Raw genomic sequence first — 14576 nt, forward strand, 5'->3', positions numbered from 1 at the left:
TTCAAGAAGGACAGGGACCTGCTGGAGAGAGTCCAGTGCAGGGCAGCTAAGATGATTAAGGGAGTGGAGCATCTCCCTTACGAGGAAAGACTGAGGGAGCTGGGTCTCTAGAGAAGAGAAGACTGAGGGCTGACCTTATTAGTGTCTATAAATATATAAAGGGGGAGCGTCATGAGGATGGAGCCAGGCTCTACTCAGTGGCAAACAATGATAGGACAAGGGGTAATGGGTACAGACTGGAGCACAAGAGGTTCCACTTAAACTTGAGAAGAAACTTCTTCTCAGTGAGGGTGACGGAACACTGGAACAGGCTGCCCAGGGAGGTTGTGGAGTCTCCTTCCCTGGAGACATTCAAAACCCTCCTGGACACATTCCTGTGTAACATTATCTAGGTGTTCCTGCTCCGGCAGGGGGATTGGACTAGATGATCTTTTGAGGTCCCTTCCAATCTCTAGCATACTGTGATACTGTGAACCATGACGCAGCTGATGAGCCTACATCTGCAGTACAGGGGCATGAGGAGCCACAGAGCAGTGAGAGCAGGGCACTGTGGCAGGATCCAGCCCAGACAACTTGTCCCCAAGCTTAGTCTCATGCCTGCCCCCTTCTCTTGCAGAGACAACCCAACATGGAGAACTGCACTGAAGACGACATGTGGAATAGTGTTGCGCTATTCCAACTTATAGTCTACATCCCAGTGCTCTCTTTGGGGATCCCACTGAACATGATTGCCTTCTGGGTTTTCTGCTGCAAACTCAAGAGATGGACCGAGACCAGGGTGTACATGATCAACCTCACAGTTGCAGATAGTTTCATGCTCTTTGCCCTGCCTTTCTTGATATATTTTACCAGGTACAAGCATCCCATAGACAACTTGTGTTTTACCATACAGAATATCTGCTTTACAAACATGCCTATGAGCATCCTGATCATCACCCTGATTGCGACCGACAGATACATTGCAATCAAGTTCCCTCTAAAAGCAAAGATTCTTCGATCCCCACTGAGATCAGCTTCTATCTGTGGGATTCTTTGGGTAATAATAATGATTTATTCCTACTTTCATCCACAATTTTATGATAAAAAGGAAAAATTCTGCTTTCAGAAACAATCCATTCAACCTAGTTATCTATTGTTAGTGTTCACTACCTTTGGCTATTTTATTCCCTTAGTGATTGTGACTTTTTGTTCAGTACAAGTCATCAGATGTCTCAAGAAGATGGTCACGAGCTCTCATGAGACAAAATTAATCCAGAAAGCAATCCGCATTATTTCTGTGAATCTGTGCGTGTTCCCTGTATGTTTTGCACCCTTCTACATTGCCCTGTTCTCACGGTTTGCAGTGGATGTTGCTGGAGCTTGTTCTCTGCTCTTGGAAGTTAGAACCTGTCTTCACATCTGTGCATGCTGAGCAAACTCTAACTGCTGTTTTGGATGCATTTTGCTATTACTTTGCAGCTAAGGAATTTCAAGAATTTCCATCTCTGTTCCCCACTTGTATGTCAATGAGGTCCAAGATGAACCAAAGCCAAAATCCCAGCCATCCAGATATCAAGTCATGACATAACAGCTGTCGTGTGCTGGTTAAGAGCCACCAATGCTGCTAAAGTTTGGAGGCAGAAGGAATAGGACCATCTACAGTATTTGCAATCATTGTAGCTATAGGTGTACCTGCAAAAAGGGGCAATCCCTTCCAAGGGGTCTGATATTGACTTGAATTTTGTCCTTCTGTCCTCAGTGACTTGACTTCAGCCTTGACCATAGTCTTAGACCATTGCATCACAGCTTCAAGAGGGAGAGCCACATGGGATGGAGAATAGATGATAAGGCCACTGTTCCCACCATGCATCTTGTGGTACATCACATGGAACTAAACACAGGAAACCGAGCACCCATATAGCAGTACACAAATCCACTTCTGGTACTGCTATATATGTGGTCACCTAACACTAAGAAAAAACCCATGTACTACCATGCCAAGCCTAATACATCTGTGCTGCTCACATCAAACCATACACTGGTAGTGTCCTGCCAACATATATAACTTCAAATCTTGCAGTTATCACCAAGACACAGCTGTTGCTGAGCATGGAGTAAAGACAGTGGCCCGAGACTATTGCCCCATTCTTGCCATGTAACACTTGTATGAGCCTGTGGCAACACCCTGGCATTTGTGAGACTAAAATCATTGTGGGTATAAATAAAGCCATTACTGCATGGAAAAACTGAGCCACGCAAATCATTGTAGGCCCCAGAACAGAGCTTTAGCATTGTGTCTGTCAGGTACAAATCTGTGAAGATCTGATCTCACCCAAGCAACTGCTGTAAGCCCTGGTGACAGGTTTGTACTTCAGTGGGATCAACTCTTCAGTGGGTGTCCTGCCCAGTGAGAAGTGACTGCATCTGCTCAAGTGGTCACGGCCTCATGCTGAGCAAGTGTTGATGCCCAGAAAACAGCAGTGAGCAACCTGAAGCAGACACAGCCCTAATCCCTCTTACAATCCATGAGCAGTTTTCAGGGGAGGTTTAATGAGAGTGAGGTGTGTGAGGCCCTTCTGCACAGATGCGGCAGACCCCCAGCTGAGGGCTTCTTGGCACTGCCCTGTGGGATGAAGCATTGCTTTGGATTTGGCGCTTTTTCTCTTCCAGGTGCTTGGCAATGCACAGTGGGGGCTCAACAGCTTTCCTGCACTTCATTTTGAGACATTTGACCCTGAAGGTGTCCCTGCTCATGGCAGGAAGGTTGGAAACAGATGATCTTTAAGATCCCTTCCAACCCAAACCAGTCTATGATTATAGAGAGAACGTTAAGCTTTCCTAGCTGGATCCCTGACCATGCATCAATGTAAATATCTGGCTTTCCCACTACAAATGTCCTCTGTAATACCTGTGATTGCTGACTATGCACTCCATATCCTCCTGCCCCACAGGGAAATGACAAGAAAGCAGCTCAAAACAGTTAAGGCACAAATAGAAATCTTGAGGCGCCAGAAGGAAATGACCCATAGAGTCAGCATGGGAAACATTCTAGAGGTTTTGAAATGCATGTGATAGCTGTATCCAGTTTGGCTTCATGGTCCTTGACTCCGAGTGTCTTCTGGCTTGTAAATACCTAAAATATTCCTCCAGGGAATGCAAATCCATATTCTGCTCAGTTAAACTTACAGACAATTAACTTTCTTGGTGACAATTTACAAATAGCTTCCCTAAAAGTGTCCTATCACCTTCTAGTTTCTGCAGGCCACATACTGAAACCACTGTCCAGACACTGTCCAAAAAAACATATGAAATGACTATTCCCATGAGAGAAAACATTTCTCATCCAAACGTTAGATCTAACTGCTTTGTGTCAATACTTTGGCAGAGGTCCCAGCATAAAAATGGATGAAACCATTCAGGTCACTCAGTTGATTATTTATGCTCCAGTTTTCTTTGATGTACTATTTAATGATCTGGCATTACTGGTCTTTCACTGCAAGCAGAGTGCATGTGGCCAACTGAATCACAGCACACACTGCTTGGCCCTCATTCTGCCTTTTAAAGTCTCTTTTCTAAGACAGCAAAAGATACAAGAGACAAATTGTGCCCGATCTTAAAAAGCATCCATTGCTTAAGGAGATGTATGAGTATTGTCACTCTTGTAGCTGTCAGCAAATACACTGCTATTAACTATAACTATCCTTGGAGAGCAAGAGGCTTAGGGTCTCTGCTAGCCCATTCTCCTTTATGGTGTGCTGTCAATGTTCATGACAGGTATCACTTATGTGTCCAGGCAAGAGGTGTTCAGTGGGGAAGACATCTTCTGTTTTCAGAAATAGCTCAGAGAGCCTTCAAAAATGCTCTTTGCTGTAGGATTCCTTTTTGAGCTTTTGCATCTCCTTGGTTATAATGAATGCCTGTTCCAAACAGATTGTTATGAAAATGTTAATTACTTTGAAAAGAGATGAAGATTGATCCATATCAACCTGTCATCCTACTGTTAACCCAGAAAGCAAACTACTTGCTTGCCCTGAAACCCAAATCACAGTCATGGTTTTTGCCTGTTAACATGGGGCACCTTGTCCAATTTACAGTGGGCTCCCAAGAAGTTGTCTACTCTGAAATAGAAAACAGTAATGCTTTTGTGCCTATGGCCTCATGGATAGGCCTCATAGGATAGCAAATAAAAACCGTGTTGAGGTATCATTTGCTACTGGTTTATAACCAAAGAACTTCAGCACACATTCTTCTTCCCCAAGCGCAGAGTTTTTAAATCCAGGAAGGATCACAGACAGGACACTCTATTAAATATACTAAACAGCTTCCATGGTTGCACCCCAGCCAGCAGCTAAGCACCACACAGCTTACTCCCCGTTGGCAAAAACCAGTACAACAACTGAGCTGAATAATTTATAGTTGACATTCCTACTCATAGCCAGGCTTGCTGCATATAGAGCTGTATGAAGCAAGTGTTTTTCTCTTGTAGGGAGCAAACTGAGGCCTCCCACTGTTCATGTTCTAAGCTAAAAACATTGCTTCTTTTTCTTATTGTAAAAGAGAAATTGTTGACTTCACAATCTCAGTCACCATTAAATATTTTTTGTTGCTTGCACTGATTACCATGAAGACAAAAAAGGAAGCATTCTTTAGCAAGTGACACCAAAGCCATCTCATAGTAATATATCTATAAATAAATATTCATTTATCACCATTGTACAGAGTCCTCTATTATTAATGCTAAACTTGTACTAGAGACTGTGAGAAGAGACTTACTTGCCATGATGTGAGATCTGCCTTACAACAGCATACTTACAGTGCAACGCAAAAGATGAGCAATTTCTAATTACCTGAAGATGCATATAATACCAGGGACAAAAATTACTATCTGCTTTACATGTCAAGTTATAATTATGTTAATGGTGGGTTTTCAACACCTTTCTTCAGTCAGAACTAAACCTCAGCTCCATGAGTGCTCCCAGGAAATGGAACAGCACCTGGGTCACAACAAACCATGAAACCTGGGTCACAGCAAGCTAGCAGCAATTGCACAGCACCAGAATAGCAGCCCACGAGGACAGCAACACTGTTATCAACACGTTTTTCTGATTTCCTTGCCCAGGAGCCTGGCTAACAATAGTAGGGAGCAGCAGCCACAGCCCATCAGCAGCTCCAACAAGCAGGGCTGGACCACTGCATTCTGCTGATGCCTCAGCAGGATATAATCTCTCTGTCCCTTGAAAGGAAAAGATGCTGTCAATGGGTTAAACTTTCAATGAAGAAATTGATGCTGCAGTAAAAATTTAGGCTGTGGGGAGCAGGGGGGACATAAACAAAAAGCAAAAATAACATGCAAGGAAAAGCCTACAGAGTAATCCAGATTCTTGCTTCTGTGTGAGCAGCCATCAAGATCTAACAGTTCTGGCCCTTCTAAGCAGGGAAGGCAGGGCCTAACATGATGCAGTATTTCATTGTGTTGATGCTGTGGGAGTATGGAGAGGGCTGTAGTACAGAGAATCCTGGAAGCTCATCACCTGTGGCTCAGTTCCTGTGTGTTGCTGAGGTCTTAGCAGATTCTGCCCTTAGACCTGAAAAGTTGCCTACGAATTACAAGCATAGAAGGGAGATCACCTAGTGTTGCTGCTGATAAAACCAACAAAACTGTCCAGGTATGTCCTGAAAACTCCCCAGTTACTGAATCACAGATTTCAGTAAGGACAAAGAAGCCAGAAACTCCAGAATTTTAAAGGAATTGGCACATGAAATCTCACACCAGCAACAAGGCTTTTAGTTAAGTCAGACAAAATAGAGTCAGGAGGCAGAGACGACCAAACAGAGCCCCTTCTCCAGGATGAGGGAAGAGAGGAAAAGGTCTGGCCAGTAACCATAGCTCTCCTGTGCTCAGATATGAAAAATGTGCAGTTTCATAACACATCTGAACAACATCAAATGGGAGGGAACAAACAGAAAGGCAAAACTGGTGCTTTACCTTACAGCAGTGTTTGGCCTCACTGGCTGCTTGTACTAAGAAAATCACTTTTGCAGACAAGGTGTGGTAGGTGCTGGTGTCAGTAAAAGGTCCTTTGGAGCATGTTGCAAGCGGTAACGCACTTCGTACAGGCACTGGTTCTCTGTAGTGCCCCCAGACTACCCTGATGGATAGCTGCCAGCAAGGATGTGAGAAAACAACACGAGTGCCCCCTGCACTGTGCCACACAGTGACCGCACTCACAGGGCTGAGAACTGCAGGGGCAAGGGAAAACACAGAGTGAGCATCATTGGTCCAAGGCAGAGGTGATAAAACCTGTAACTGGATGAAGAAAGGGGCCGTAAGCAGCTGTGAGAGCCTAGAGGGTAGCTGGTAAGGAGATGAGGCAGAGAGAAGCATGCGGATCCTGACGCAGTGGTGTCCAGGAATCAGTCAGAGACCCCAGAGCCACATCTGGAGACACACAAGGTCTCTGCAGATAAAACTTCATCATAGCTTTGCCTACTGGTAGCTCATGTTGAGATACTCAGACATATCCTGGCGAGCCTGATGATCACAGCCAGCTGTTTTGTGCTTGTAACATGATTTGTCCCTCCCTTGAAGCCTCACCAGGCTGATGGGAGACATAGCTGCCCTTGTCTGGTGACCACAGCACCAAGCTGTGGATGGGAAGCATCATACCAAAGAGATGTTGCGAGTTGAGCTCCCTTCAGGCTTGATTTGGCTGCTCATAGTTAATACTGGTAGTGATTGCCTTGATACAGACAATAGGAATATGTGAACAACATTTGAGGATGATGTAAAGTGAAGTGGTTTTTGTACAGTGGTGAAACTATCACAACGCTGGAGCTGGAGACTGAAAACTAAAGTACTAACAAGGCCCATGACATGAAAATGATGGTGGTTGGGGATTAATGAGCTGGGCATACTAATAAGTCAGTGACTAATTTACAAACATCTCCCAAAAAGCAGACATAAGAAAGGCAAAAATCAGTCCCTGGAAACTCAGGAGAAGTATTCAAACCAAGCTCTATACCAACTATACGCTAATACCAAAGAATTAATCTCAAAGGCTGGTTTGTAATGCACAGACAGACAATGCAGAAATACTCCTGAAGGTGCTTTAATGGGATCATGGAAAGTGGGAAGGGGAAATGAGCTTGCCCAAGACAGCAATTCAGGGTACTTCAACCACAGAGCAGTCACAGAGTCAGCAGATGACAGGGTCACAGTGTCACATCTTCTCAACATTGCTGGTGGAACAGAACTATAGAACATGAGAGAATTACTGTGATTCAGACTGAAAACCAGTTATAACAATCACAAAACTGTCTGGAAAACACAGCACTCACCTCTCTATGAATGGGACTGGGGGCCCATGCCAGCTCCAGCAGAAGCAGTGGTCTAGAAGGCAGAGAGAAGACCTCAGGATGCTTCAGGCCAGTAGGTCCCCTCCAAGCAATGAGCACAGCCTATTGGGCAAGGAAGGTCAGTGGGCATTGCCCAGTGAGGTTATCAGGCACTGGAAATGAAAAGCTTTTCCATCACCAGAGGAACTTGCTGCAGGGCTGCACAGCAGGCGAGCATTTCACCTTGCTATTGCAGGCTCCTCAGTCAGAAGGGGGTGGCATGGACTGTGCCACTGGTGGCAGAGGAAGCTCAGCCCTAGGGAAATGCATTAAGGATGGGCAAGTGTGCTTCCTCGACCAGCATCACTGCTCTCACAACCACCAGCAAATGGACATTGCAGGACACTTCACCACCCATGTACCAGGAGCATTGATAGGAGATAACTCCTCCTGGATATTTGCTGACCTGGTTATTTGAGCTCTGCAAGGCACTGCCTTTCCCCAGCCATGGTGGGACACCAAAATGGTGGTGGAGAAACAGAGAAGACTGGAGCTGGTGTATTTTCAAAGGCTCATTTTGGTACTGGCCACATTAGACATGGTTTGTATGCTTAAGGCTTGTCTCAGCCTTTGCTAGGTCTTCCTGATGTCCGTTATGGTCGATTCTTGTATCTTCTGGGTTCTTAACTTTCTCCTTGTTTCCAAGGCATAGAGCTGCTGCAGGTATTTGCTATGGCACATTCCCCCACCTCTGAAGAGGTCTCCTGGAATGATTCCTGCAGCAGCATCATTTTCAAAGCTAGCCAAGACCTGCAGATGTACAGAGATGCTGCAGCACTGTCCTGTGGTTTGCTTGCTCGGGATGCTTTCGAGCCCCACGAACCTGCACCTGTGGAGCCATGCTCTGCTTGCAAGGAAAATCCAGAGTCATCTCAGAACTACCAGGTCTTTCTGTCCATGAACAATTGCACCAGGAATATACTCCTGCATTAACTCCTTTGAAACAGGAGGGTGAACAGCAATACTGACCTTAGATCCAGGTGATAGAATCACCCACTAGACCAGAGACAGATCCTCCCTTTATTTCACATGGCTGCAGATCACATTTCTTGCCATGGCATTGGCGAACCTTTTTGCCTTGGAACTGTGGCAGAAGCTGTAACACTTCCGCGATGCAAACCAGCTTTCATTGCCCTTGAAAGGCTGCATGCAGACCCCTGACCCTTGCTGCAGACAACTAAATGCTACAACCAAGTACAGCATTCGATGGTAGCTAAAACTAGTAAGAGATGTACTAATAATTGCTTTGATCACTAATGAGAGATGATGCAGAGATAGCTCAGGAATGAAGAAGAGGACAGCTGTCCTTTTGATGCACATCTCCAAAAGCATTTTGAGCTGTGAGGATGCTGGCTGGCTTCTCTGGAGCACCACTAATAAAGGGAAGGGATAAGAGCTGGGTTTAGGAATCCCTTTTCCATTATCCATTGCTTGTAACAGTGCACATAACTCCTCGCTGCAGGTTACCTGCTGCTGCCTGTCTTGAGTCTGGCTTGAAACAGAGGGTCAAGTGTTTCCCCTGCTGTTGAGGTTGCTCTAGAACTTCAAAAGGCCCAAGCTCTGCTGGGCTTCAGGGATGCATAGAAACCACTAGAGGGAAACCGGACCTCAGCTCATCTCGAAGCCAAACAACGGGCATGGAGGAAGGAAACCTAAATTGGGGTTAAATGAAAGGGTGGGAGGAAAGAAACAGGCGTGAGGCACGTGATCCACGAGAGTCAGTTCTGGTACTTTAGAAATGCATTCATCTCCACTGAAATAATTGTATCCCTCATGTTCTAGCTCCGGCCACTTCCATGGGGGTGGGATGGGAAGGGGGGATTGATTTAAACAAGAAACATCATTTTTTCAGTGGAATTCCCATTTAGCTACAGAGGGCTCTTAAGAAGAATTCTCACAGACATGGAGACACTGCGAGGGCTGGAGCAGCTCTGCTCTGGAGCCAGGCTGGCTCAGCCTGGAAAAGAGAAGGCTCCTTAAGGGGAGACCTTAGAGCAGCTCCAGTGCCTAAAGGCGCTACAGGAAACCTGGAGAGGGGCTTTGGACAAGGGCCTGTAGGGACAGGACAAGGGGGAATGGCTTTAACCTGACAGAGGGGAGAGATCGAGATCAGACATTAGGAAGTTCTTCCCTGTGAGGGTGCTGAGGCACTGGCACAGGGTGCCCAGAGAGGCTGTGGCTGCCTCATCCCTGTCAGTGTTCAAGGCCAGGTTGGACAGGGCTTGGAGCAGCCTGCTCTAGTGGAGGGTGTCCCTGCCTGTGGCAGCGGTTGGAACTGGGTGAGCTTTAAGGTCCCTTCCAACCCAAACCATTTCATATCATGGCATTTTTCACCCCTGGTGATAAGCAGGAAGGTGCCAAGCCCCCAGCTCTCCATCCCTCTCTGGGGATGAGCACTCCACTGCAGGGACAGCTCTCCCCTTGAAGCACTCCAGCTCACAGGCAAGTCTCCTTTTGGAGATGGCTTCCTGGAAGGACGCAGTCATTTCATCCTGTTTCAGGGCAACACCTCTCCATGTGCTATCATTGCAGCTGACCACACACACTTCCCTTCAGTTGGGGGAAGAGAAGGAAACCAATGCGTTTGACTTCTGGAGAAGCTTTGGTCTGTGATGAGAAACATCCTGCACACAGAAACAAGGCACTCAAGCACTTATGGGAAGGCCTGGCAAGCTGCTGTACCTTGAGAAGAGCCTCGCAGAAATAGTACCTTCCTGTTACTGTCAGTCTCATGGGCTGTGCAGGCTATTAGAGACACCAGGAGTACTGGATTCACTGGAGATAACCACTCTGAAGGTAGCCTCGTAACCTGGCTGCTCTCCTCAGCTGAGACCACTGCAGCAAGCTGGGGTAACGTGTGGATTCACACGCTGCCAGCACCAACACAGCCTCTGCTGCTGCACCTTTCTCTGCCCAGACACTCACCCCAGCGATAACCCTGGCTCCCATACACATTTGCCATAGAGCTCTTGCGCCTCTCACCACTCCCTCGTGTGGCATGGGTCTGAGGGTGCAGTGAAGATGCTGCTCGAGGACTAGAAACACCAGATAAAAGTGCAGCACTTACAAGAAGTCCTCTGACCACTGTTTATTTACTTGCAATACACAACTGAGCACGCTGGGGTGAGTTCTCGTCAGTAAGTTTCAGTATGACAGAGCAGAATCTCACAGCGTTTGTCATACGTGACAGTATGACATACTTCAACAGTAAAGGTATGGTATTTCTTTTACTGTTAAGCAAGCATCGTGCTTACATGGGTTTACCAGATTATTTTGCATGTTAGATAAAATAAACTGCGTACAACTGGAAGAACAGTCAACAACTAGGAGTAAGCTCCAGGTTTGTCACCCACATCAGCTGCAGCTAGATGATGTCTCGACCCTTTTGTTTACATAGGCATAGTGATTTTGCCAGCAGAAGGATATATTTTAAAATGTTTAGACATTGTTTAATCAAATGAGACAGCATTAGGTACAACGATCTACTTTCTTTTGCTAAATGAAGCTCTGGATATAATGGACACTTTGTAATAGCAGAATTAGCACTGAAACTCAGAATATGCTTTAGGCAGGTCCTGAAAGATTTAACATAAAATAAAATATAACCTCTCTTACCTCAATTTTCAGATAACAACCCAGAAAGGACTGCTTCAGGGAAGCTTACTCTTGCTTACAGATGACCAAAAAAAAAAAAAAAGGCATCTGAAAAAAAATCCCCATCCTCTCCTAACCCCCTTTTCTTGTTACTTTCTGTTGCTGGGTTTCTCTTTATAGAGTGGAGTGATTTATGGGAAAACTCCTGACTTTCAATCAGCTGTAGCCACTGCTGAGATCAGGGAATCTGGGCTAAATTAGGCAGGAAGTAAAGAAACCTGGTGATGACACCACCTGCTGAAAGGGCTCCTGTCAACTTGCAGGACACAAGGACTCATACCAAGGTGAGAGTTTGTGCCACTCTGGGATGACATTGGTTTGTCCTCAGGGTGTGCAGTCAGTTTGGCTTTTCTCTGCCCCTGCAATGCTAACACATGTGTAGCTGTCACATTAATTCTCCTCAATTCGTATGTGAAAGCAAAGGTTTGCATAAAAAGGGGCAGGAAGAGACCAACTAATGAAAGCTCAGGTGTTCCCATGTCATAGCTAGTAGAATTCTGTCTAGTCTGCTTTTAACAGCCACTCTCAGCAAGGGGGTATTTCTAGGTTCATTTGTCTTCAGCATTAGCAGGGTTTATTTTAATCTCCAGACAGAGCACTTCCAGCTGCAGCGTAAATCACAGAATGATAGAACAGCATGGATTGGAAGGGACCTTCAAAAGTCATTTAGTTTAAATCCATTATTTCTTGTCCCACCTGCACTGGATATAGCAAACCATTTATTCACTCTTCCTTTATAGGAAGACCCCAGCAAGAAAAAGGGGGCTGACATTGCTCGCAGGGTCCCCTGTCAGCTGACAAAAGCCTACAGCACCCGGGATTCCCAGGTGGTCTCTCAACCAAGTACTAACTGAGCCCGACCCTGCTTAGCTTCCAAGATCAGACGAGACCGGGTGTCTTCAGGGTGGTGTGGCCGTAGGCAGCCTCTGCCTTGCCAGCACCGCACTTGCCCACCCGCACCCGCTCCCGACCTGTGCTCAGCCCCAGCGCCCAAAGCCTCTGGCACCCTTGTGAAACACACCCTCCTCAGCCCCCCCAAGCACAGAGCCCCGCACAAACCCTGGCCCCGATGCCCCGCTACAAACACACCTGCACAAGCAATGCCACGCTCCTTCCCTGACGCCCCCCAGCAACAATGCACGAGGACCTCTGTGGACCTGCCCCTCTGCAGCACCCCACCCAGAAAAAGGGGTCCCGAATTCCCCCAGGGGCCCCTATGGCTTCAACATCCCAGCAAGAAAAAGGGGGCCGCCATGGCCGTCAGCAGCCTCCATCACCTCAACATCCCAGCAAGGAAAACGGGGCTGGCTTTGCCTACAGGGTCCTTTATCGCTGCGATTTTTCCTTTCGTTTCTTCTAGAAAAAAGAAAAAAAGCAAGCTCGAAAGCATGCAAGTGAGCAAGCCAGGCCGGGAAGAGGGGAAGACTGATTCTCGCTTCTGAGCTTGCTTTCGTTCTGTTTTGCTTTCACGCTTTCCTTGGGTTTTTTTTCTTTCTTTCTTAAGAAAGAAAGGAAAAAGCAGAAAGCACGCAAGGAGAAGAACGAAAGAGAAGAAAAAAGGAAAGAAAACAAGGAAGGAAAGGAAAGAAAGAAAAGGAAAGAAGAGAAAGGAAGGTAGGAAAAGGAAGGAAGCAAAAGAAAGGAAGAGAGAAAGAAAGAAAAGAAAGGAAGGAAAGGAGAGAACCTTATAAAGAAAGTAGGGAAAGAAAGAAAGAGAAAGAAAGAGAGAAAGAATGAAAGAAAGTAAGGAAAGAATGGAAAGAATCTTAAGAAAAAGGAGAGAAATAGAAGGAAAAAGGGAAAGTAGGAAAGAAGGAAAGAAAAGAAAGCTATAAGTGGTGACAAAACGAGCTACATTATTGCCTCAAAATGCTGGGATCTTGAAATGATTTTGCCTTGCATCTTCCTCAAAGCATATGCAAAGCAGTCAGGGAAATTAACAGTACAATGAAGTTTTCTTTCTTTGTGTTTTCTGCTCTGTTCCTTTCACTCACTCCAAAACCAGCTGCAGTTTTAAATCCCTCTAGGTAAATGTGCAGAGATGGCTGATTGCTGTCTCTTTGTAACTTTATTTCATTTGGAGTTTGTCTTTTTATTTCATTGTTTTGTTTTTTTTTTTTCTGGCTGTGGGTGACATTTTATTTCCATCCTTTTCAAGTGATGCTAAATGTTGCTGAGACTTTGAGTGAAGGGTGTACTATGTGCCTTTGGGTCACTACCACAACCCCTGCTCAGACACAAAACACAATGCCTGTGTTCAGAAAAGAAGACCTGAATGAAAGCTTAGAGATAGAGACAGTTTCTGGGCATAAACAGGTAACCCGATCTTGTAAGGTTATGGAAGATCAGTGTTCTATCAAGGAGAAGAAAATCCCTTTTAGGAGAATAAAAACAATAGATTAAGCACAAAGGTACCTGTTTCTGGTTGTGCGTAGCAACGGTGTTAAGGTTCTGCTTAACAAGGGAGTATACAAAGAAACAGCTTACACGTTCTCAAGCCTTCCATATTGGCAGCATTGCAGCCTCAGCAGAACCCTGGCTACCTCAGAGAAGTTTACATCCCCGCTCGTCTGGGGGTGCCTCATTCTGTCATAGTTTTACAAAGGAAAAGTTTTAAATGCAAAATATTCCTAAGCATTGTTCAGAAGTTAGAAGAGAAGGAAACGCCAGAAAACTTCATCAGACCCATTAGTGCCCTGGCTGCTCTCTGCTATTTTCCGCCTTTCTTTCAGGAGGGGTGTGTGTGTGTGTGTGTGTGTGCGCGGAATCCTAAATTTCTTGTTTCTTCAGTTCTAAGCTTATTATTATTATTATTATTATTATTAATTCAAAAGCTCATTTTTGTCATTCTCCCACTCTTATACTGTCTTGTTTGCCTTTTATTCAAGAAGATGCCTCTCAGTCCTGCTTTACCTGAGAACTGCTCTGCACTTCGCTGTCTCACTGTGCTCTCTGCTTCCGACCTGACTCCTAGCTGCAAGTGCAATACCCAGAGTTTCTGATGGAGCTCTGATAAATTGTTAAAAGGGTAAATTCACTTTGCTTGATGTACACAGGAGGAGGTTAAGCTTTGTATTGGCACAATCAGAAACTGGTAAAGTCCAATTATGTTAACACATAGCTCAGTGGAAAAGTATCGTATTATCAGCATTAAGTGGCCCTATTTACTATGGCTGCTACTTTTTTTGTAGTGGAAGTTGTCCTACGGCCATCATCTGGATACTGTAAAATCTCTGCTTTTAGAAAAGTATCTAAGTTCTCTTATAAGAAAAAACACCACAACAGTTGAGTATTGTGTTGTCCCTCATGGCTCTGCTTATGATGTGGTAACAAAGAACTGAGAACTGAATCAAAATATATCCTGAATTTATTACACTGCTTTCTGTGTACCTGCGCCACAACTCCTGAAAAACCATTGACATACATGTGATTGGAAAATGTATTGGCAAAGGAGATAAAGTAAATGTGTAAAAAGGGTGGAAGGTACCCCCTTTGGATGACAATCAGGATTACAATCCTATTTTAACAGCCTAGACTTCACTGTAGAG

The 14576-nt window shown here is 45.3% G+C and overlaps 1 protein-coding gene and 2 pseudogenes across 1 annotated transcript in view; 1 reads left to right on the top strand and 2 right to left on the bottom strand.

Moving 5' to 3' along the window:
- The window catches only part of F13B (coagulation factor XIII B chain), a 323209-nt gene that overhangs the window by 80985 nt on the left and 227648 nt on the right, over positions 1-14576 (bottom strand). The gene's annotated exons all lie outside the window — the stretch shown is intronic.
- On the top strand, positions 629-1567 carry LOC133275411 (G-protein coupled receptor 35-like; annotated as a pseudogene).
- On the bottom strand, positions 11831-11949 carry LOC133275551 (5S ribosomal RNA; annotated as a pseudogene).

This window comes from Pezoporus flaviventris, unplaced genomic scaffold (genome assembly GCF_033815535.1).
Source record: "Pezoporus flaviventris isolate CSIRO_AGI_PZ_B2104156 unplaced genomic scaffold, CSIRO_AGI_Pfla_v1 ptg000040l, whole genome shotgun sequence".
In the NCBI taxonomy this organism is placed as follows: Eukaryota; Metazoa; Chordata; class Aves; order Psittaciformes; family Psittacidae; genus Pezoporus; species Pezoporus flaviventris.